Genomic DNA, 21,261 nt, shown 5'->3' with positions numbered 1-21,261 from the left:
AAATACAGTCGTAGCTCGGGGGACACCTGTATACAATGAAGGGAGCAGCAAATACAATCAACATATTCGTACTCTTTTTCCAATAACTTGTCCACTTATCAAGCTAGATTGATTTTTTCGATAGATAACCTTTCAGAGCATTTGGTTGTGGTTCTCAAGCAGCAGTATTTGGTCCCGCTTACTTTAGTTGAACAGAAGGTCATCATACTTTAGCTGTTATATTTTAGCAAAAATGTAGCAAAAAAACCATCACCTTTGAGATCATAATGTAATTTCATGAGTAGCAAGACATACTATGCATGTGGAATAAAATCATTCGAAATTCTACTGCAGTCTAACATTTCAAACATGCTATACTTAATTATCTTTGCTTCATGTATTTCTTTATACTTGAGAATGGTCAAAGTTATGCATAAAACACCAAATTTTAAGTGGAATGCATCAACTGAAGTCTGAAGGAATGAAGTCTTGCCTGTACAAAGCGGGTTTGCTCATTTTGCCCTATTACTTTTTACAATTATCCTTTTTAATTTCACAAACGATAGTTTCCCATACTCCAACCAACAATGAACTATTGTTAAGTACAAATAGGAACCTAATAGCGACTTGAACTTCGATTCTGATCTAATTTTTTCGGGCAAAAGGAACACGTTATACATTCCACGTCTTTCGATAAATAGTGAAACGAGTTCACAAGTGTAACCGATTATAAAAGCATAACAAAACAGTATGAGAACAATTCTTTACGTACATTAAACTTCTTTCAAATTCGTCAGTCAGACATCTGTATGTGTCAATGTGTCAAAAGAAACCCTCAAAAAACCATAACCAAAATAAGTTAATAGCAATAATACTTGGTGGCAGGCATACACGTCCGCTTTTCTTCCTGTTGCACGCCTATCAAGTTCCTTCTCCAGCGTGAAATAAACCCTTAGCCAGCATATGGTGTACTCCACGTGCTACGTGGACTGTATCTTGAAACGAGTGAAACATATACTGTGCGGGTGTTTGTGTTTGTGTGGCTGTGTGTCTGTTTATTTGATTCATTTGTTGAGCACCACCGTATCCCTGCACAACTGTTGTAGGTGCTTTTGTACATTTTTTTTTTGGGGAAGTTTTGTTTGATTTCCGCTCACTCGGGAAGAAGGTATCTTTTTTCACTTCCACAAGCCATCGCGGAGCAGCGAGCACAATAAAGAGAGATAGTGGAAGCAAAAAGAAACACCCTTCAGGTGGCAACGACCATCCGGACCTGCTGTTCAAACTTTCTGGGCCAGTACCCGTCGGCGGCGGCGGTGGCTTGCTCCTGTCGTCTTATTTGTCGTCGGTTGGGTTCTTTCGTCTGCCGCTCGTCAAGTTCCCTTTCCATGCGCTCTCGTTCACCTTTTGCGTGTGTGTAGGCGCGAGCTCTGGCACGGTTTGTTGGCTGCTTCTAGCCGGCAGGGCAACCATCAGCTAGCGGCATTCGTCCCATATGGAGCTGTGTGAAGGTTTGTGACGGTTTAGGGAAGCCATTTTTGCCACTAAAATTGTTAGCTCTACGGTACGGTTCTCTGAACAGAAAGAGAGACATTTAAACTAGCGGGGTCCACCTACCGGAAACATAATCACATAATTAATCATTTGCTATAAACTTGACTTTTTGGACTCAATCGCTGCCGGGACGAAAAATGACCTTAACAAAATTTAACACACAACTACACACAAAAAACACCCCCTGCCCACTGTAACTCTCCCATTCAATATTACGTGGTTTTTATTCCCTCCTTGCCGGGTCGGGTCGCTGAAGTTCATTCAACCGTTTCGATGAGAATGCACAGAAACAGGCTGTAAACCGAACCGAGCCAGCGCGCAGGCAGTACACAGTCGCCCTTGTTTATGGAGTCGCGAGGACAAGGCGAAGACAAGCCCCGGGCGGAGGAGGGTTGATGAGGGAGGGAGGTGGCGGTGACTCTCCATCGGCCCGTGTGACTTAATTGCGTTTATAACTTCTTCGCGAATCCCAACCGGTTGCCGGTTTGGTCAAGAACCGACAACGGCCACAGCGGCGACTAAGACGACGAAAGAGGTTCCAGCTTCTGCCCGGGATTGGACGATCATTAATCAAAAAAAAAAACGCAAGGGAGAGGAAGCAAAGGATAGCAACACCTCCTCCTACACACATCGATCGGGGCTGAACTTCCAGATCCCAGTGTTGCCACACAGCGACGAGGGTAATAAACCGGATCTCCTGTGTGAAGTGAGTGTCCTCACAGAGTTCTCGTTGCACACGCAGGTGTTGTCGCGTACGATTCCTCTTCCCTTGACCTGTTGTGGTGACGCAACTGTGTCCCGTTTTTGATACCCTCTCCTGGAGGAGCCAACTGGATGAAGTTCTCGATGGCATAGTGTGTGTGGGTAGAGCATGTAAAAAAGAAGCTCTTCTCGCTGGAGATACCGGGGATCGAACCCGGGGCCTTTCACATGCAAAGCGAACGCTCTACCACTGAGCTATATCCCCGCCGATGTGAGAAGGCGGCTTAATAGCGTACGGGTGAGCTCTAGTGCGCGGGGAAGGCAACGATCTCATTCTCACTTATTGAGCGATCTTTTTCTCTCTCTCTCTCCCTCTCTCGTACTCGCTCACCTCAAAGAAGTGTTTTTATTATTATTTTGCAAATAACTCCACGGTTCAAGTGCGTCAAACGAAGTGCGCTATATGTGCTTCCTGTTCCAGCAACAAAAGCAAAAAGGAGGCACAAAATGAGCACGATAATGCGCGCGGCGGCTTGGGCGGATGGCAGTGACGTACTTTGGGTAAGGGGTGGGGGAAGCGAGCTGGAAAACGGTTAGAGGTAAAGTCGTTCGTCGCCAACCAGACTGACCCTCGCAGATGTTGTTGATCTTTTAACACATTTTCTCCCTGGGCCGTCGCCCTCACCCCGCAATTGCTCTCCCCCTGTTTTTGCTGCTTCCTCTCAGTGTACGTTTGGTGTTGTTATTTGTGTTCCAGCTTCGGTCGTTTCGCTTGCCATACAACCAGCCCATTCCCTGGGGCATCGATGAGGCCTTGGTCTGTGGAGAGAGATTCGGTCGGTGTTCGGTGCAGTTGCATGGTGCGATGGAGAGCCAAAAACGGAAAGCAACAGGAGGGGATGAACCCAGAATATCCCAGAGATCGATGCGCAGGTGAGGTGATGGAGAGCACTGAGATTACGCGTACCAGCCGAATGTAAGCACACGTAAGCACTGGTCGTACAACTCGGGGAGGGCGTGGAAGACATCATCGCCATTACATCAGTCAGGATTAAGCATAAAGCAGCAGTATTTGGTCCCGCTTTATTCCTTTCGCTTATATTCCAGCCCGCCAGCTCGCTAACCTTTTTCACAATCGAAACCAAAAAAAAAAACACGCTTCCGATGGGGGTCATAGATCTGGAGTGGGTTTTTTGAGACTTTCATGACCTATCCAACGAACGCTAACTGGCTGCTCCAACAGCGCACCGCACGCGGCAAAAGGCAAAAGGAGAGCAGTTACGCCGGAAATTCCGTCCGACCCGCACAACAACGACCGCGTGACGACGAACCCGCCATATACGCTGGGGCAAAAGAAAAAGAAAACCATTGATCCATGCGCGCCTGCCCTTCTCTATGTGTATGTGTGCGTCCTTTTCGGGGCTTTTACCCTCTTCAAACGACGTTTTGCGGTACACATGCGATTGCACCGGTGAGAATAGCGTTTAGCTCGCAGTTAAAGATGCATTTCTTTCCATACTCCTCGGTATGTTCGCTCACCCTATTCGTTCGATCCGTGTTGTTTCGATTTTGGTTTATTGTATTATTTTTCATTCCGTTTTCCCTTTGCACCTTCTACCAAAAACACACATACACACACAAACTAATTCAAAACCGGCATATAGTCATGCTTCCGTTCGGGGTTTGATATTATTATTCCAATCATCATCATCATCATCATCCCCCTCTGGCATCATTCACACACAAACACGCACAAGCGGCATCAAACGCAGCAAAACACGCCGTTGATGAATCGCGCCATTGAAACAAGGAGATGAGTCTCTTGCTCACGTACACACACAGATTGTTCTCTCCGTTGGTAGCGGCGGCAGCATACTCTCGCAGAGTATGTATCGTCGATGTCGATTATCCCGAACGAAAAAACATTTAAAAAAAAAACATGAGCTTATCTCCGCGGGGTGTGTGTGCGCTGGCGAAGATGCCGGGGAGGCTTCTACGACCAGACGGAGTGAAACAAACCCAAAGAGGGACATACCAGCGGCATCAAAGCAGCTTCTCTCCCTCTCACACATACACACCTCGGGAGCGTTACAACGACGCAACACAGGCCGTGGGGCCCTCTGAAGTCGTACGAGAGCGCGGAGTCGCGCAAACAAATAAAAGCCATCCTCGAGCTGGATGAAAACAGAGCGCGATGGCGAGTAAAAAGCGGCTTATGCTATGTCCTCCTCCCCGCGGGGTGGTGTGGTTTACGGGCCTGGTGAGACGATAAGCATGACAGCATAATTTAAATCACTTCACGCGAACCGCTTGTGCCCGAGACGCGGTTGGTAGGGCCCGGTTTTTGTTGTTGCCAGTGTTCGGTGGCGCTCACGTTTCGCAGGCGATTATCTTGCCGTAAGACAAAGAGTAGGTGAACTACAATACTTTATCATTAATTTGTTAATAAAAATTCTTCCCTGAACTGAGCTGAACGTGCAATAAAGGATGGTGATTTGGTTTGGTTCTTTCTTTGTCCGCAATCAAGATGCGAGATGAGATGAATCGCTCACTATACAGTGGATTATGGGCTTAGCCTTTTCATCATACCTGTGTTTAAAGGCTGGGAGGTGAAACGGTAGAATAGAGAAAGTAATGCTTGCGCCTGACGAAAGGGACCTTTTGGCTTTCCCTCTGTGCCTTTGCACAGCTTCCTATAGCTGTGTGTGTGTGTTTTTTTTTCGAACGAAACTTCTTGAATGCAGCAGTATTGTGTTTGGAACTCATTCGTTTACAGAACTGGAGCGCAGGTGATCGTTCTAGACAGCAAGAAATGAAGAAGGCAAAGGCAAGAAAAGGAGACGTGAAAATGATCTTACCAAGGACCTATCGGCACTGATCGGACGAGAGAACAGCATGAATTGCTCAAACCTCTACACGTTCGGCTTCGGCGTATGTGTTGTGATGCTTCGAATCAGCGTACCAAGAGGCTCAGCCAAGCTTCCGAAACCGGTGGCAACATGAACATCCACTACTAGGCGTTGGATGATGCACGCGCATGCAACAATGTACAGCGAAGAAGCGTACACTACGATTAGCACCAACGCCATTCGGTAGATAAGCGCATTAGTAGCTCCGTATGTGCGTGCTTTCTCGTTTTGTTTGCGCTGATGAAGCCCGCGAAAACCCGAAACCCTCCTTCCCTTCTCCTCTTCTCAGCGGCTGATAAGGGGAAGAAGGCTCACAGCGAGTTGTGTGGGAATAACGTCGACAGTTTACCGTTTCCCATGCGATAAGTGTTGTTGTGTGTGGTTATGAGTGTGAGGGACATCTCTTGCTTGGCAATTCCCAAATTGACAAGTTTCGGGTATGCTTTTTGTGAAGACGCTACTGTTGTAGGGTTTCCTCTCTGTTGCAACGTCGAAACCAAAGGTCGATGTTAAATCGTTTCGGGTCTGTTTTTTTATTCAACAATCCCTGTAAGTAATTGTTTAGCGCTTAAAAAACTAAACGCCAACAAATTTAAATAACAAAAAATCGGAATTAACCCCTTGTACGCTTTTTCCCCCCAGCCCATCGAGTCAACTACCCTTGCCCACACAACACATTGCCACTCGACGAGAGCATATCGTGCAAAGGTGTCGCTTGCGGAGGAAAAACAAAAAACAGCACAAAAAAGCACGGCTTTTTTAATCTGTGTCGGGTTTTCGCGTGAAGCTTATGTGTATGTGTCCCCGTGTTTGTGTTGCAATTTGTGGTGGCAAACAAAAGCTTATGGGTGGTGGCAGCAGCAGCAGCAGCAGAACCAGTCACATACATTTCCATTTGTTTCGTTTGCGCGTCTGCCCGTTGGCCGCTTTTGGACCGTGGGGTGGCAGGATTGTGGTTGTTTTTTTTTGCTCGCTTCTCTTCCCCTCCCCATCCTGTCGAACATTGATCGGTTTCATCCTGTTACTGTCCTGAACAGGTGTCTGTGAGTGTGTATTAAACCCGATTGGGGCATTTATTATTATTTGTTGTTCACAAAAGCAGCACAAAAAGCGCAAAGGTTGGTGGCCCTTTTGTGGACGTTTTATGTCGGTTAGTTTTTTGTTATTGTTTGCTATTTGGATGTCGTTTCATGCGTGTGTGTGCGTGTACAACTTTTAATTAACTAATGCAAAAACTCGCGAGCGTTAAGAGCATCTTTCTTGAGGCGCACTGTTAAACTGTTTAGGCGTATGATGTGCTTTTTATGGTGTTTAAAATTTTGTTTTTTTTTTTACTATTTATATGGGTTTTTTTTAATGGGAAAGAATCATTAATCATTACCACTTAGATGGGGATTTTGACGGGTGTGAAACGTAATAGAAAATTAATGCTTTAAAACTTTAAAGATATTTTATAACATTTAGGCAAATATAGGCAAATTTCATAATGTTCAAGTATGATATTTCCGATGCAAACAAAGAGTATATAAGATAAGAGTCGCCTTAGACCTTGAGTGAAAGTGAATTTAAATTGTGGTTTTTAATTTTTTTTAAATGGCTTATCGTACACCAACAGAAAGGATATTCAGTTCCCCAACTATTTAGACTGTAAAGCATATTGAGGTAATGAAATAAATGCATTTCCTTATGATTCTTTGTAAACAATTCAAGGGAATTAAATATCCTTTCTTTTGGTGTACGATAAACCGTATTCTGATAGATCTTTGCATGGATGAGGTCCTTGCAAAGATTTCAACTCTCGATCCCGGCATATAGATCCTCGCCAAGGGCTAGGACAAGGTCCTTCGTAAAAAAAGGTTCCTAAAAACATGCTAGATGCATACCGTCACTCGAAAGCGTTGGAAGCTAAACTTCATAAAGACTTACTGGACTGGACGCTTACTGGAATGTTCAAAACGGAATGGATCGAACCTGCAATGGATATTTCGAAAACTCCAAGACTATCCATATGATGACCCGGACAAGTACGCCGGATGACAACGTACAACACGATCTCGACCCCTGCCACGAATTGGACTTGGATTGGATAATATCTGCACTGTCCAAGCACACCCGGAATAAGGTGTCCTTCCATAATTGCGAGAAGGAAATGTCTCGCAATCATTTGAATTGTATGATTATACCCTAACATTAAGCAATACGGCCGAAGCCGTTCTTTCTGAATAAAAAAAAAACCGTATTCTGATGAATATTTAACGAAATATAGCAGAAAAACCTTAAAATTTCACGCTCAATTACACTGTAAGTGTAATCCGGACTTTAGGGATTAATAGGAGAATTTGGAAGCCATTCAAGATATTAACCATCACTAAACGTCATCATTTCATTGACTTTCTGTCAAAAGATATGTGTCAAAATTCCCATCCACAGCTCCGGCACCCGTTTACATACATCATCGGTATGCACAGTTTGTCCAGCTGGTAGCTGTGCCGTGTTTATGTTAAAAAAAAGGTCCACCACCTTATTGCTTCTGCGTTCAATGTGAGCGAAAATTGCAATCATATAAACGCCAAATAGAAGGAAATTGTTCCCATGTGTCCGCGTGCAGGCAGGCTTACGCACTCACACACTCACACACCGAGGTGAAAGCGCAGCGCAACAGGGAACAACAACCTTTCCCCGTTCGTCTGTCTGCGTCTCACAGTAGTACCCCCCACAAACAGCACTGTCAAACCATCGGGGTACGGCCCCAGGACACACAGGCGAAGAAAATGTAACCGTTTCCCGCGTCGCGTCAGCTGGGAAGAAGGACAAAAAACGGAACAGATGTTGCTGTGTGTGTTGGTGCGTGTTCACGCGTAAGACGGTAAGACGTGGCCAGTCTGGTGCTGCTGGTGCTGCTGATTTTGCCTTTTGCTTTTCATTGTGCATTTCATAACGATATTATTCCGCGTTGTTGCACTATGGGTTGCGTATTATGCTGTTGGTACGTTCCCTTCCCAACCTACCTGTACGAGTGTGTGTGTGTGAGTGCACTTTGGAAACTGCTACCAAGACGCAAGGGATCAAATTATTAACTTTGCTTAGGCTTCGTAGGACCCCTTTGGACGATTTCTGTACAAAAACAAGATCTCAGAAAACACTGCCAGGTGTGTGTGTGTTGCAGTAGAAGGAAACAGGGACCCGTCGCCTTTATCTTTCGCTTGTGTTTGACACATTCGCCTCACAACTTTGCTTGCCGATAAATGATGCACAAACGGTGTAAACAGTTCAAATTATTTCTTCCCACCCAGCGCGCTCTGCACAAAGACACGCAAACGAGACACTTTCACGACACCGGGGAGGTGTGCAGGGCAGCTAGCTCCCATCCCACTACCGGTGCATATCAACGTTTGTTTGTCCAACCCTGTTCCGAGCGGTAGAATCAGGTCATGGTCGAGCTGCAAAACGCGTCGTCTCGGCCTGGGGGAGCTTTTCGGAGTGCTGCGCGTCACCCGCAGTATTAGTCAGCTTCAGCGCGTTAAGATTAAGACGATCCGTTGCTGGTAGAGCACCCTTTTCAGTGATGCATCATTCCCTCCGGGTGTGTGTGTGTGTTTGAAGTTTGACCTCAATCGTGTTGCTGCTGCTGCTGCTGTTGCTCCTGAAGAAGCGAAAACAGTTGCTCGGTGCCGTCTTGTGGAGAATCTTTTCCACTTTTCCCGAGCCCCGGGGTCACCTTTCTTCGGGTTTTACTGTTTTGGCGTACGCGGCCCTGGCACACTAACAAGTAGGGTATTATCTGCGTTGTTTGAGGTGGTAAACCACCACAGCCCGCGTCCTCCGCAACGCAACCACGCTGGCCACGTGCAATGAAGCACCGATTGATGACGACGGCGACCACGACGCACACTGACACACTGTCAAAAAGGCCGTGGCATTCGGTTGTGTTCGGCGCGCCATCATCTCAACCCACAACCGCCAACCGCCACCGCCGCTGATTGTCCGTCAAGGACAACTTTTGGTCCGCGCGCACTCTGCGACGGCGTCGCAATATAGGTTGACCTTTTTTTGTGTGTTTTGTTTTTACTTTTCGCGTCTCTCCGAAGATCCGAGTAAGGGGAAGGGGGGGGGGGGAGCAGTTTCTGGTGCAAGGGGGGTGAGTGATGGGGGACAGCGTACCCGGAGCAAGGGAAGGTTCAGTTCAATGCAGTTCATTTCGTGCAGCCTTCACCGCGTACACTCACTTTACACCGCTCGTCACCCATATGGTCCGGGCGTGTGTGTGCGTGTGCGTGCGACTGAGCCACGGATCTGGTTGTGAGTGAGTGAGGAGTCTCCGCACAGTCCGCGTGAGCAGATTGGGGTGGTTTTTTATGCTTCTTCTTCTTCTTCTTCCCCTACCGACACAGCAGTAGAAGGGGTGGTGTAGGAAAACAAAATATCCGTATGACAAGATGACGACGCCGCCGCCGTATACCCAATCCGGAACTAGCGATGGCGATCGCGACTGGACGCGACCGGTCAGGGGATGTGATGGCCACGGATGCGGCATCGACCGGCCTAGACCTGGAAAATAAAAAAGCAACACAGCGCTTCTCGCCCTCTATCTCTTTCTCTCCGCTGCTTACTTGACTCTCGCTCACACACTATCGCTATCTCGGCAGGGACGGCCTCACACACCTGTCCGCGGTGGGTTCGCGATGCCTGCCACCACCCGGTTTCCGCATCACAGTTGTTGAAAGTGATCCCCTTACTCCTCTCTACCCTTCAGCGAGGCGCATCATCTGTTGGGCCGGTTTTGGGAAGAAGCGAGAAGCGGACAACCTTCTTTTTCGCCCTTACGACGCGCCGGTTTATAGTTTTCCAGCGTTGGGATTTGTGCCCTTGTGAAGTGTGCACACCAATAGCTAATTTTAATAGATTAATAATAATTAAAAACTTTGCCAATCACAGGCTTCACCTGTCTTTGTTGATGCTTTGATGTAAGGTTGGGTGAGTCATAGTTATATTTCTAAACATTACAACACTTTTCGGGAGTGGGACGTTGGTACAATCAGTTACTAGTTAAATAATGTTTTTCTTCTGTTTTTAGAAAAAAAGAACATCATATTAATTTTCTAATTAGCTGAACAGAACGCTGAACAGTTTGCACCAAGTAGTTGGATGAAATATTACCCCATAAAACACGGCGTCCATAAAAGTTTAATGCACTGCTTATAATAGTTTGCTGGTTGTATTTTTAAAGCATGATGAGTAAGCTTCAGCTTACATCTCTAAGTACAATGTAACAAGATTTTTCCTTTTATCCATACAAGCTTATTGGTTCTAAATTGATCACTTTTGCTGTGAACGTCGGTTGGTGGGAATTGGACCGTTTTGCTTTATAAAGCTTTATAAAACATATAACTAGCTTATCTGTTATCTAATATTGATCGGATTGATTCCAATCCATTGGTTTACTTATTTTATTGTGTTATTTATTCAGGAAGAAAAGGCTTTTACAAAGGGCAACGTATTATCTGTTTTACAGTCGTTGATGCTCTAATTTTGCAAGTACAACACCTAGGCTTGCCTCTAAGGTATCAATTTTTGACAACGTGTCTCAATTTTTGCCTCTAACACATAAATTTTTGTCTCTAAAGCTGTAAAATTTGATTGTAAGTCAATCGTTTTATTTACAAAATTTTAAGTATTATCTTAAACCGTGCGTTGCAAATTGAATTATTGTTTAAAAGATAATAAACTAATTGATAGAAATAAAACAATTGTTATGTCTCAATTTTGGAAGTTTTGGAAGGGAAAAAAGAATCTCTCGAAATAGGTATACCTTGTAAATTTATTGTGATTGCTTCAGCAGCAAAACTGTTGTCTTACAGACACGAATTGATGCATTACAGTCAAACATTGATGCGCACTGTCAGAAATGTATGCCTTAGAAGCAACATTTAGCGACAACATTTAGATACACGGACTTTATCATATTTAACATAGAAATGTATAAATTCCTTTATTCCAGTTCATAAAACGGCATTCCAATTTACCAATTTCAACAGGTTTTCTACAGTAAAAAGTTTAGAAAATAAATTACCACAAAAGTTTTGTGTGTATCCTTCATGTTGCATAAAACCAGCCCACCCGAGTCAGCATTATTCAACACACAAATATAATGGCCTCGAGTGTCGATCGGCTCCGTCCACGTACTCCACCTCCCCCTCCACGGCACACCAAACCGTATGATCGACAAAGCACTCACACACACACACACACACACACACACACACACACACACACACACACACACACACACACACACTCACTTACCCAGACACGAACGTGTCGGACCACGGAGCGGTGAGCGGCGTCTTGATTTGCCACCGATTGTGGTGTTAGTTTATTATGTGTGGATTTCCCCCACGGCAACGATGATGGTCACTGTGCGTGGGATGGGGAGGGGGGGGGGGGGGGCAGTTTGGCACACATGGCGCTGTTATCGCTCGGAACGAATGTTGCGATTAAGGGCGCACGGTTATCGGTCAACCCCGGCCGACATGCGACAACCTGCAACTGCCCGTGCGATAAGAAGCCAAACGCGCCGTGTGTGTGCGTTTGGCGCAATTGATCGAACCCTCCTCCCCGTCTGGTGGAATTGAAAGACAACAAAGGTCAGGGAAGGTGTTTTGAACCACCACCTCCCTCCCCTTTCACCCTTTCACGGTGGTTGATTACCTTTTGGCCCAAACGGAAGTCGAGTGAAAAGCGGCGAAAAGCTGGCTGCGGGCCTGCAGTTGTGTGTGTGGGAGTAAATGTTCCTGTCCTCGCAATCATATGGTTTCTCAACGCGCGCCTGTGTGGGGTGAGAGACGCGTACGGGCGCGCAACGGTGGCGCGCGCGCGCGGAGCGAATGTTGCGTTGTAGCGCGGCAACGCGAATGCGTTTGTTTTCTCGCTCGCGGCGTTTCATCGTGCGCTGCTGCCGTCCCGCTTTTGCCACCGCTCAGGTCGCTCAGACGAGTTTATTGGTCAGGGTGAAGGTCGTACAAATGAAAACGGACAGAGCGTGCATGCGATCGTGTGTGTGTGCGTGTGTGTGTCTCACGCGAGCGCTCCGCACCGTGCTTCACCTTTGCGCGCTTATGCTGCTGTGCTGAACGAGATTCAACATTTGTGTGTGTTTTTGAGGATTAATGTGTGTTTGTTTTGTTTACTTACTGGCACGCAGAGATCGGCTCAATAGTGTGCAATGTTCGATCAACAACAGTAACAACAACAATCATATTCAATCGCAAAAGACTCTCTTCGCTCTTAGCGAAAACTCGCGTATTCAGGTCATCTTGACACGTCCGCACACACACAGCCGACCGACCGAGTTTTACCGTTCGCTCCCAAAAATTCTCCAACGCCGCTGTGTGTCCCATTTTACTTTCCTTTGTGTCGCCGGGGTGCTTGCGTTGCCGCCAGCCGCGCCCCACACCACCCGCCGGTGACCAAAGACAATCGCTTCTCGCTCTCTCGCGGTGCTGTCGTGGGGGCTTTCGCTCTCATGCTCGATCGCTTTTCCGCCGTAGCTCGTGGTCCACTGTGCGCGCGGGCTCATGTTGGTAGGTTTTTTTTTTTTTTTTGGGTGGTGGTGCACTTTATTTTCCCACCTTCCTCCGACACCCGCAGCGTTTGTTGTCAGCGCTTGTTAGGGTACTTCAAGTTGATTGCATTTTCCTTGACGGTGGTTATGGTTTGTTGTGTCGCTTAGGTTTCGCCCGTCGACAAAGCTTTCCCTTGACGCTTTGGGGGGAAGGTGAGGTACGACACTTGAGGGAGGGTTTACAGTATGTGTGGAAAAGTAAATTAGTGCCAGCTTTATGCCGCTTACTGGGAGCGCATATTGATATGCTCAAAAAGCGCACGTTGGATTTTGATACACAATTAAACCATCATTCGGGAGTTACCCTTACGGTTGGGATAGTGTCCTTCCATCCTGCAGTTTCCGCTGTTATCAACCCCCAATCCGGGGTAACCAAACAACAGCCTGTGACGTAATTGAAACACAACGAATCGCCACGCTCTTGCATCTCAGTCGTACCAGAGTCGAACGAGAAAGCGAACGAATCTCGCTTTTGGTGTGGAACCATCGCCAATTTTCCACCTGCACTGACGGCGGCGGCCGCTCTTATCAGAGGTTATGCTTGAGGCTGTGCTGTGCTGTGTGTGTGTATTATGTCGCCTATCATTTCACCTGTACTTAAACCACCCCTTCACGTTAAACACACACACACACTCACTCTCTTTGCCCAAACAGCACGAAGTGGGGACCGAAAGTTCGTAACAACCACTTGACGCCAGCTCACGTACTGCCTTTCCCTTTGATCCATAAGAATGGGGCAGCATTGCTCCCCGTGTGTATGTGTGTGTGTGTGCAGGACGGTTGAACAACTTCCCGAAACCTCCAGCAAAGGGACAGAAAACGTGTGGAGGGGGGAAAAAAACCGCCAGCACATTGGCGAACGTTGTTACTTTCCGCTGGTTCGAGGGTTTCGGCCGCTTTCGGAGAGGAGGGTTTAATTTGTAGGTTATAAGTAAAGTGTTTAGGTGTAGCGGTGGTTCAGATCAAACGGGCTACCCTTCTCCTCCTTCCTTGCGGGTGTGAAGGTGTGCTTCAAGTTGCGCTTTGTTGCCGGTGAAGATTTTCATGTGAAAATAGTAGCTGTTGAATGTAACGTGTTATGGTTGATTTTCTACTGAGCAAAATGGTCTGTCCTATGTTTTAGTTTTGGGTTACATTTTAGTGGTAACAATTGCTTGGAAAAAACGCGTGGCTCGAATAAAATGGGCCTTTTCAGTGAGCATTTTGTGCTTGAACTGAGCTTTGTTTGTAATTACGCACAAAGAGTTAGTGAGTGTCGGAAAACACTTGTGGCAAAATGAGAGAATAATACCAATGGGTTACATTATCCACTCAAAAGTACATGGCAGACGGGGGAAGTCTTTACAACACTGTAACGAAATTATGAGCAAAACTTGGCTTTGTTACATCTAACATAGTAAATTGGATACTAAGAACTAAGAACAGAATTGACAATAAAGAAAAAGTAAATATGAAATAAATCAATTAAGAGTTATTTTTCACACAGAACTAATTTTATTAGGAAAGAAATTAAGGTCCCGTTTTGGACTACTCGTCTGTAATTTTATCATGGTGATAGAATCCTAACAATTGGCTATGATGTGAGGAATTCAGTTTTGATTGATTGTTTTCCATATAAAAAAAACCCTTAACAAAATCTTATATTAAATACAGGGTTCACCACGATTTATTCCCATTATTTTTTGGTTGCTTCCCAAATATTTTTTGATATGTAACCACATTTTTTTGGGCATTTCCCAGAATTTTTTGGTTCAATTGTATTAAAATCCATTCGGACGATACCAACAAATTATGGGAACGAATCAAAAACCCGATCAATAAATCGTGGGAAACCCTGTAAAAGTGCGCCCCATAAGGCAATGTACTTTAAAATGTAAATGTAACGTATACATGTATTGAAAGATGAATCCTGAATTTAGACTTTCGAACCTATGCCTTGGATATTCACAGTTGACCCTTATACAGATGTTATTAAGCTGTTACCGGTGACTGTAGTGTGTTCAATGATATCACTATGTCGACTTGTTTTACGACAACAAATCAAATAAAATCTACTTTGTATCGTTACCATCAAATAGATGAAGCTAAGATGAAGCAGAAATAATACAAAAAAAAAACACTACCCCGTCCCTACTTCTCAACCCCTCAGCTCATAAATAAAATTAATCATTACCCTTACCCGCCCCATTCGTTCCTGGGATGCTCTTGCACGGCGATGTATACTTCCGTGCGCCGTACGCCCTTCGCTCAAGATACTCCCCCCCCCCCCCCCCCCCGCACACAGCCACTGCCGTTATTCAATCGATTTTCGTTCCGAAAACCCTCCCGCCCCATCGCCGGCTCACCGAGACACAAAGCGTTCCTTTGTTTTATCGTGTTTCGCGCGCGCGCCCGCCCGCTCACTCACCAATACAGCAGCGTTGGCGATGTATGTGCGCGCGCGCTCGCTTGCTAGCGCGTGCTTGCGCGATTTTCCTTCTTCCCTTTTCGTTTCAGGGCTGCAGCTGTGTGCTACTCAAAAGGGTAATGGGGGGTGGGAGGGGGGGGATCTACGGTGGTTGCAGGGAGGAGGAGAGGACCTTGCAGGGCCACAGAGCTTGCTGCGCTACGACTCGCGGCACACACAGCTGAACGGCGATCGTGCAAAAACAGCAGCGCAAAAAAAACACACAGACACACACACACACACTTGCACGGATGAAAGAAGAAGCGAAGTTTTAGAGGCTGTGAGAATAGCGACAACGCGCTCGGCGTCTCGCTCGATGGTTTGGCCGCTGTTTTTGCACTCCCGAGAGATCAAGAAGGAGCAGCGCGTGTTAGCGCGTGAAGGGTTGATCGAGCGGGGATCGTATGCCTTCGCGAATGCTGCTTGTGCCAGCCAATGAGCGTGTGTGTGTGTGTGTTTAACGTGGCAAACTGGTCGCGGTAAAGGCACGCGCCACAATCGAAATTGTGACTTTGCGACTTTCGGGCGGTTTCGGTTGGGTGAGAGTGTTGGTGCCAAGGGAGAAGGAGGTGCTTTGCAAAGTGGCGTAATCAGTAGCATAATTGTCGCTCGCACGCAGTATCGTGTGCGGTTGTGTGCTACTTACAACGGGTGAAGGGTTAATAATGTATTCTGTGCTTTAGGATGAAATAATATAATTTTTGCGATTAAAATATGCAAATTCTTACTACAGTTATGTCTCTTTCTGCTATGATTTGCTGCACAAATAGTGTCCGAGAGGGGAGAATTGGGAATTCCCTTTCTGCTCGGTGCTGAATATTGATGAGACAAGTTGAGATACAGTTGGCTCACGTTCATCTCACCAAAACGCAGTGGATAGCTCCCTCTTACCTCTGCTTTTTTTCTCTCTCTTCCTCTGCGCACAGTTTGAGTTGTTTTGTTTGGCTGACATCCTCCCTTGCGGAGGGGGGGGGGGGTCCTCTCAACCAGTCCCATCCTACCGCACCTCATCCACAGCGCAGTTTCAACGCGCGGTCACGTGTCGCGAATCTTTCGCACGTTTCCGTGATCGATGCGCGCGCGATACGCGACGAGGCGGCCAAATACGCGCGCACACAATGCACACAGCAGTGTGACCGCCCGTGGCATACAACCCCCTGTCACTGCAGGTTTCTATCGTGCGCTCCACCCACCTATCGGTGCTCAACCTCCCCCGTCACCTCGTACGGTACTACGGCACGAGAGATACGTTCGTCAGAAATTATCGGCAGTGAAAAAAAACGTCACATTTTTCAGGTTTGGCTAAAATAGAACCTGACACGTGTAGCACGTGTAGTGTGACAACGAAACAAAACAAAAAAGAAGTAAAACCCAAAAGAGAGCGAGAGAATGGCACTCACTGGAACAGTGTAGAGAGGGCAGCCGATGGGGGGGAGGGGCGGCAGTGAGCCCCATGAGACGACAGGAGCTGGTAAAGCGCATCTACTCACTCGCAGAGAAGGTGAACAAATCCGGCGAAGGCGAGGGAAGAGGTCAAGGCTGTGGAGTACTGCTGCTGCATCCAACGGTGGTGGTGGTGATGGTGGCATGTTTTGCCATGTTTGCCGATGATTTCCTGCACTCGCGAAGGCCGCGATCTCGGACGGAATGGACACACCAAAAAGAGTGATTTCAACACATTTCAACGGAACGGTGTGGCATTTGGTAAAGCCGTGCACAAAGGGGGAAAAAGACACAACAACAACAAGAGTGATTAATTTAAATTAGTATAACACGGGAAGGTTCTGCTGTGTGTCTCGCTAGAGCTTGTTTGTTCTGTTTGTTTTTGGCGAGTTGGAAGTTCCGTTCCCTCACCGATGGCAATGGATCGTTCTATCCGAAATAATATCAAATAACAGTCTCTTTAAGGAGAATTATTGTGTGCTCCATTCTTACAGCAAAACCTTCTCACGTATCCCCGATATCTGTATCGACCCCGGTGTGCTCCTTATCGCATCGCTCTCGTGTTCATTTCGCATCGACAATCGAACCCCTAACAGAGTGGTAACAGAAAGCTACAGCTTTATGCTGCTTACCCTTTCGCTTTATCTCTCTCTCTCTCTCTCTCTCTCTCTTTCTCCTTCGCTCGGCTCAACCATTAACTGGTTCAGTGCTTTGCGTGAGGTCGCACCAACGACCAAGATCGGAAACCAAACAAGAAAACCCAACGAGAATCGTGTGCTGCTACAAAAACAACCTTCCCAATGGGAATTGCATGCGATGGGCACATTTTTCTCGATTTTATTATTATCAGTGCTGTGTGTGTGTTTGCCACTGCGCAACCAACTAAGTTCGGGACTGTGTGTCATCCCCCCCCCCTTCCACACACACTCAACTTCATTCTGACTCTAGTTGTCGCCAGCGTTAAATATATACACATAAATTCTTTTCCATCCACTCCATGGTCGGTACGTACGAAACACAACCCCCTTCAATGGCTAACGCTGCTCCAAACACACTATCTGGAGACGGTGGCAGCGCACAACACCCCGTTACACGTGCCGCAAACACACGGGAGGGCGTCTTTCGGGTGGGCAAGATGGTAGAAAGGCAGGGTATTTAATTTGTTTACGCGTGCGCAGTGCTCGTCTCACCACACGGTTGACCGTGCCCGGGCGGGCATGCTTTGTTTGTTGCGGATGACGTTTCGCACTGCAAGCGAAGGGCTGTGGATCACAGCTTAATTGGTGTTACTAGCGGGTGGGGGGTGCCGTGAGTAGGCAGCGTGTGTTGAAGACGTAAAACAGAAGTTTGTGTTGTTGAGTATGTAATAACATAGGCAGGAAAAAAGAATCTCGTCGAGCGATCCTGCCAGGAGTCGAACCTGGAATCTTCTGATCCGTAGTCAGACGCGTTATTCATTGCGCCACAGGACCCGTTGGGAAAGGGAGTGTTAGCAAGTATTCTGATGCGTTTGAGAATCGTTTGTTTGTAATTTTCTGCTTCGTTTGTGTTCTTCGATTCTTTGTTTATTCTATCCTCTTTCTTTGGATGTTTTCTTTTTTCCGCTTTGGCTTTACTCGTTGTTGCACATTTCCTTGTCCTCTCATTCGTTCAGACGCAATAGGCAATTTCTGAAATTTCTTTCAAGTACATTAAAATACTGAACGTAGTATTTATTGTGTTACAATTTATTGTTCAGATACTTACATTCATTAATTTAACCGATTGTTTGAATATCACCGAAATATGTCATTAATTTCAATAGTGTTCAATATTTTTAATTCTTTTTTTTTCTTTTTTTATTATTTCACTTTGTTCAATAACTCCTTCACAATACAACTGATCAAAAGAAAGAGTGTCATTATGTACTTCGAGCCTTTGAGTTTAACATTGAACACAGCTCCCTGTAATCCTTTTCCTTATGGTGCTACACTTACAGTGTACGTTGTAGAGGAAGGCAAAATCGTGGCCTGTATCGAGCAACGCTCTTCCCCACTATCCTTACAGCATGAAGGCGGAAAGTACGGAAAAACAAATCTCTCCAAAACGAGTGCAGACAAAAAAGTTGGTTGAATTGATTTCACCTCCATAGCCCCAACACCACCACCACCGTTTCGATAAGGAAGGGAGCAGTAAAGTAGCACCATAAATCACACATTTTCCACCACCCTCACACATCTTACACCCCTCCCCCACGAAGGGATGAAGTGGGCTGTAACGGTGGGACGGGACAGGATGGCACAGAACACACACAAAACGTTCGATTCGTCGAATTTATGTCAATGTCAGCTGACTCGTCGAAGCCATGGAGCGCTCTGCGTAGGAAAGGACCCGAACTCCAACATCGCGCGCGCGCCCAGTATCGATTTCTTCGGTGCTGGTCCTTTTTCAATTTTGCTGTCATCTGTCTTCATCGATAGGAGTAGGGTTTTTGGGTAGTGAAGGGGGGAAACTTCCAAATCACTCTCGGGAGTACACTTTTGTAAGAAAATGAACACTAACGCATACGAAAACCGCTAGAAAGTGTATAAGATTCAGTTGATGTTATATTTGTTTGTTTTGTTGATTTTTTTCCAAAAAAAACTGGGTTAGTAGTTTTGTTTTGGTATTGAAAGAAACTATTCGAATCACTCATTCCATTCACCATTGACGACCATTGATGATGGGTAGGCGGCGACACATTTGTAAATTGACCACCGGGCTCGGTAAACATAGCCCGTGTTACCTTTCGTTGCGGATTCGTCTTTACAATTATTTGCCCACGGAAAGAAAAACGGCCCGCAACCGGCACTGGCCAAGGGCATTTCGCGCGCGCACTCGTGGGTGGATAGGAAAATGTATGCAAATACATTCACAAACCCCAGCATACGGGCCCGCTTCACCGCGCTTGTCTCGTTTCGGGCCCTCGGTTCCGAAACGTGGCACCGTTCGCGACGGCTTCATCTTGCAAGCAAGCGTCCGTTCGCAACAGTGAGTGCCGTTCAGTTTTCTTCAGCAGCAAACCATATCCACAGAAGCAGACACAGGACACGGGAAAGCTCCTTTTTCTGAATAAACACACACACATACACACACCGGTGACATTGTTCAAGGGTGGGGAGCAAGAATGAGAGCAGTTCAGCCGCGAGGCTTTTGCTTTCCTAGGCTCCGTTGTACTTACGTTGCAAAAGTACGTGCATAATATGGTTGGCATGCTTCCTTTCAACCGAACCACCTTCGCCCAGCCCATTGTGCTCGGGCTGAAACGAGCGGGCTGAAGGGAGAGCGAAAGAGGGGGCAAAGTTTGCATTTCAAAAGCGCCCATTGATATGACATAAAGCCAGTGACACAGTGGTTGGGTTTTTTAGTGGCTTTAGCTACTCAATTTGTTTTAATCTTTCTTTTCTCAAGTTCTGTAGTTACCGTTTTCCATTGTAATACTATCTCTCCTACCATGCTCGTTGTGGTACGGTGAGCAGATAGTTCTTATGTTTTCTCTGTCTCAATTGGCTGATTGGTGTCTATGAATAGTTGAACATGTTCCAATCAACATGATCGTGTCCCTTTTTATGAGTTAAAAACCATGCAAAGGATAAAGTATACACTCAGTTAAATTTTGTGGCTGAAATTAATGAACAATCCACTCCAAGCACGCCCCATACGCAGCGCAAACGAAAAGAACTGTAAACGAACAGCCGCCAGTAGGGTAGACAGAAGCTGAATAAAATACCAAACCAACCCTTTTGAGACATACCTCTCTCAGTGGGTTAGCTGTGGCGCTGTGGTGTAATGGATAATGTTTGCCCTCCTCTTCACTCTCGCTCTATTGTATGCAATTATTGGGCTGCAGAAGAAGAATTTGCCTCCCCTCCCATCGGCCCGCTGAAACGGGTGTAACGGTAATCGAAGGCGAAAGGGCCAGCCGTCCGCAATGTCGGACGGAAGCAACATGAGTCTGTGAGCGGCCGCTGTCTCGTACAAAGAGGAGAAGGGGGCCCAGCCAGTGTACGTGACGCCGTGCACACACGCTCTCACGGCGCAGCATGTTTCTTTGTGTGCGAGAAGCAGCAGCAGCAGTAGTGGGGTTGCTTCCGTGGCCAAAGTTCATGTCCGGTTTGGTTGCTGTTGTTGTTTTTTTTTTCGTTTTTGTTCGGATTGTTTTGTTTGTTGCTTCTTCTCCCACTTTAACGCTTGAAGAATAATCGCGGCAAGGTAAAGGTAACACACAATGGATCATTATCCGTACCGGATAGTAGGCGATCGAGGAGATGTGTTGATTAAATTGTTGAAATGAAATTGATAAATTATGATAAGCATGTGGTGATAGTGATTCGAAGGACCGGAGTGTGATGGAAGAGAGTGCATATTTTGGGCAAGAAGAATATGTACAACAAGAAGTTAGAAATAACTCGACATGTAAGCCAAAAGAATCAGGAAAATTCTGAAACATAACCCCAAAATATGCTTTTCTGTACACAGTTCTTACTACTTTGACAATAACAGGGTTTACCAGTCCAATAAAAACCTGTCCACATGTTTTTAACATTTATCATTTTGAATAGACACCTCAGTTAGTGTAAGCTTACTTA

At 46.2% G+C, this 21,261-nt stretch overlaps 1 protein-coding gene and 2 non-coding genes across 3 annotated transcripts in view; 1 reads left to right on the top strand and 2 right to left on the bottom strand.

The window, feature by feature from the left end:
- Positions 1 to 21,261, top strand: part of LOC120948316 (dendritic arbor reduction protein 1) — a 321,415-nt gene that overhangs the window by 238,372 nt on the left and 61,782 nt on the right. The gene's annotated exons all lie outside the window — the stretch shown is intronic.
- Trnaa-ugc (transfer RNA alanine (anticodon UGC)) lies at positions 2,429 to 2,500 on the bottom strand. Its single transcript has one exon. It is a non-coding gene; the product is annotated as a tRNA-Ala (tRNA).
- Trnar-acg (transfer RNA arginine (anticodon ACG)) lies at positions 18,054 to 18,126 on the bottom strand. The gene has a single exon. It is a non-coding gene; the product is annotated as a tRNA-Arg (tRNA).

The sequence above is a fragment of the Anopheles coluzzii genome, chromosome 2 (genome assembly GCF_943734685.1).
Source record: "Anopheles coluzzii chromosome 2, AcolN3, whole genome shotgun sequence".
Lineage (NCBI taxonomy): Eukaryota > Metazoa > Arthropoda > Insecta > Diptera > Culicidae > Anopheles > Anopheles coluzzii.
The sequence above is the reverse complement of the archived record's forward strand: the minus strand, read 5'-3'. Positions and strand labels throughout refer to the sequence as shown.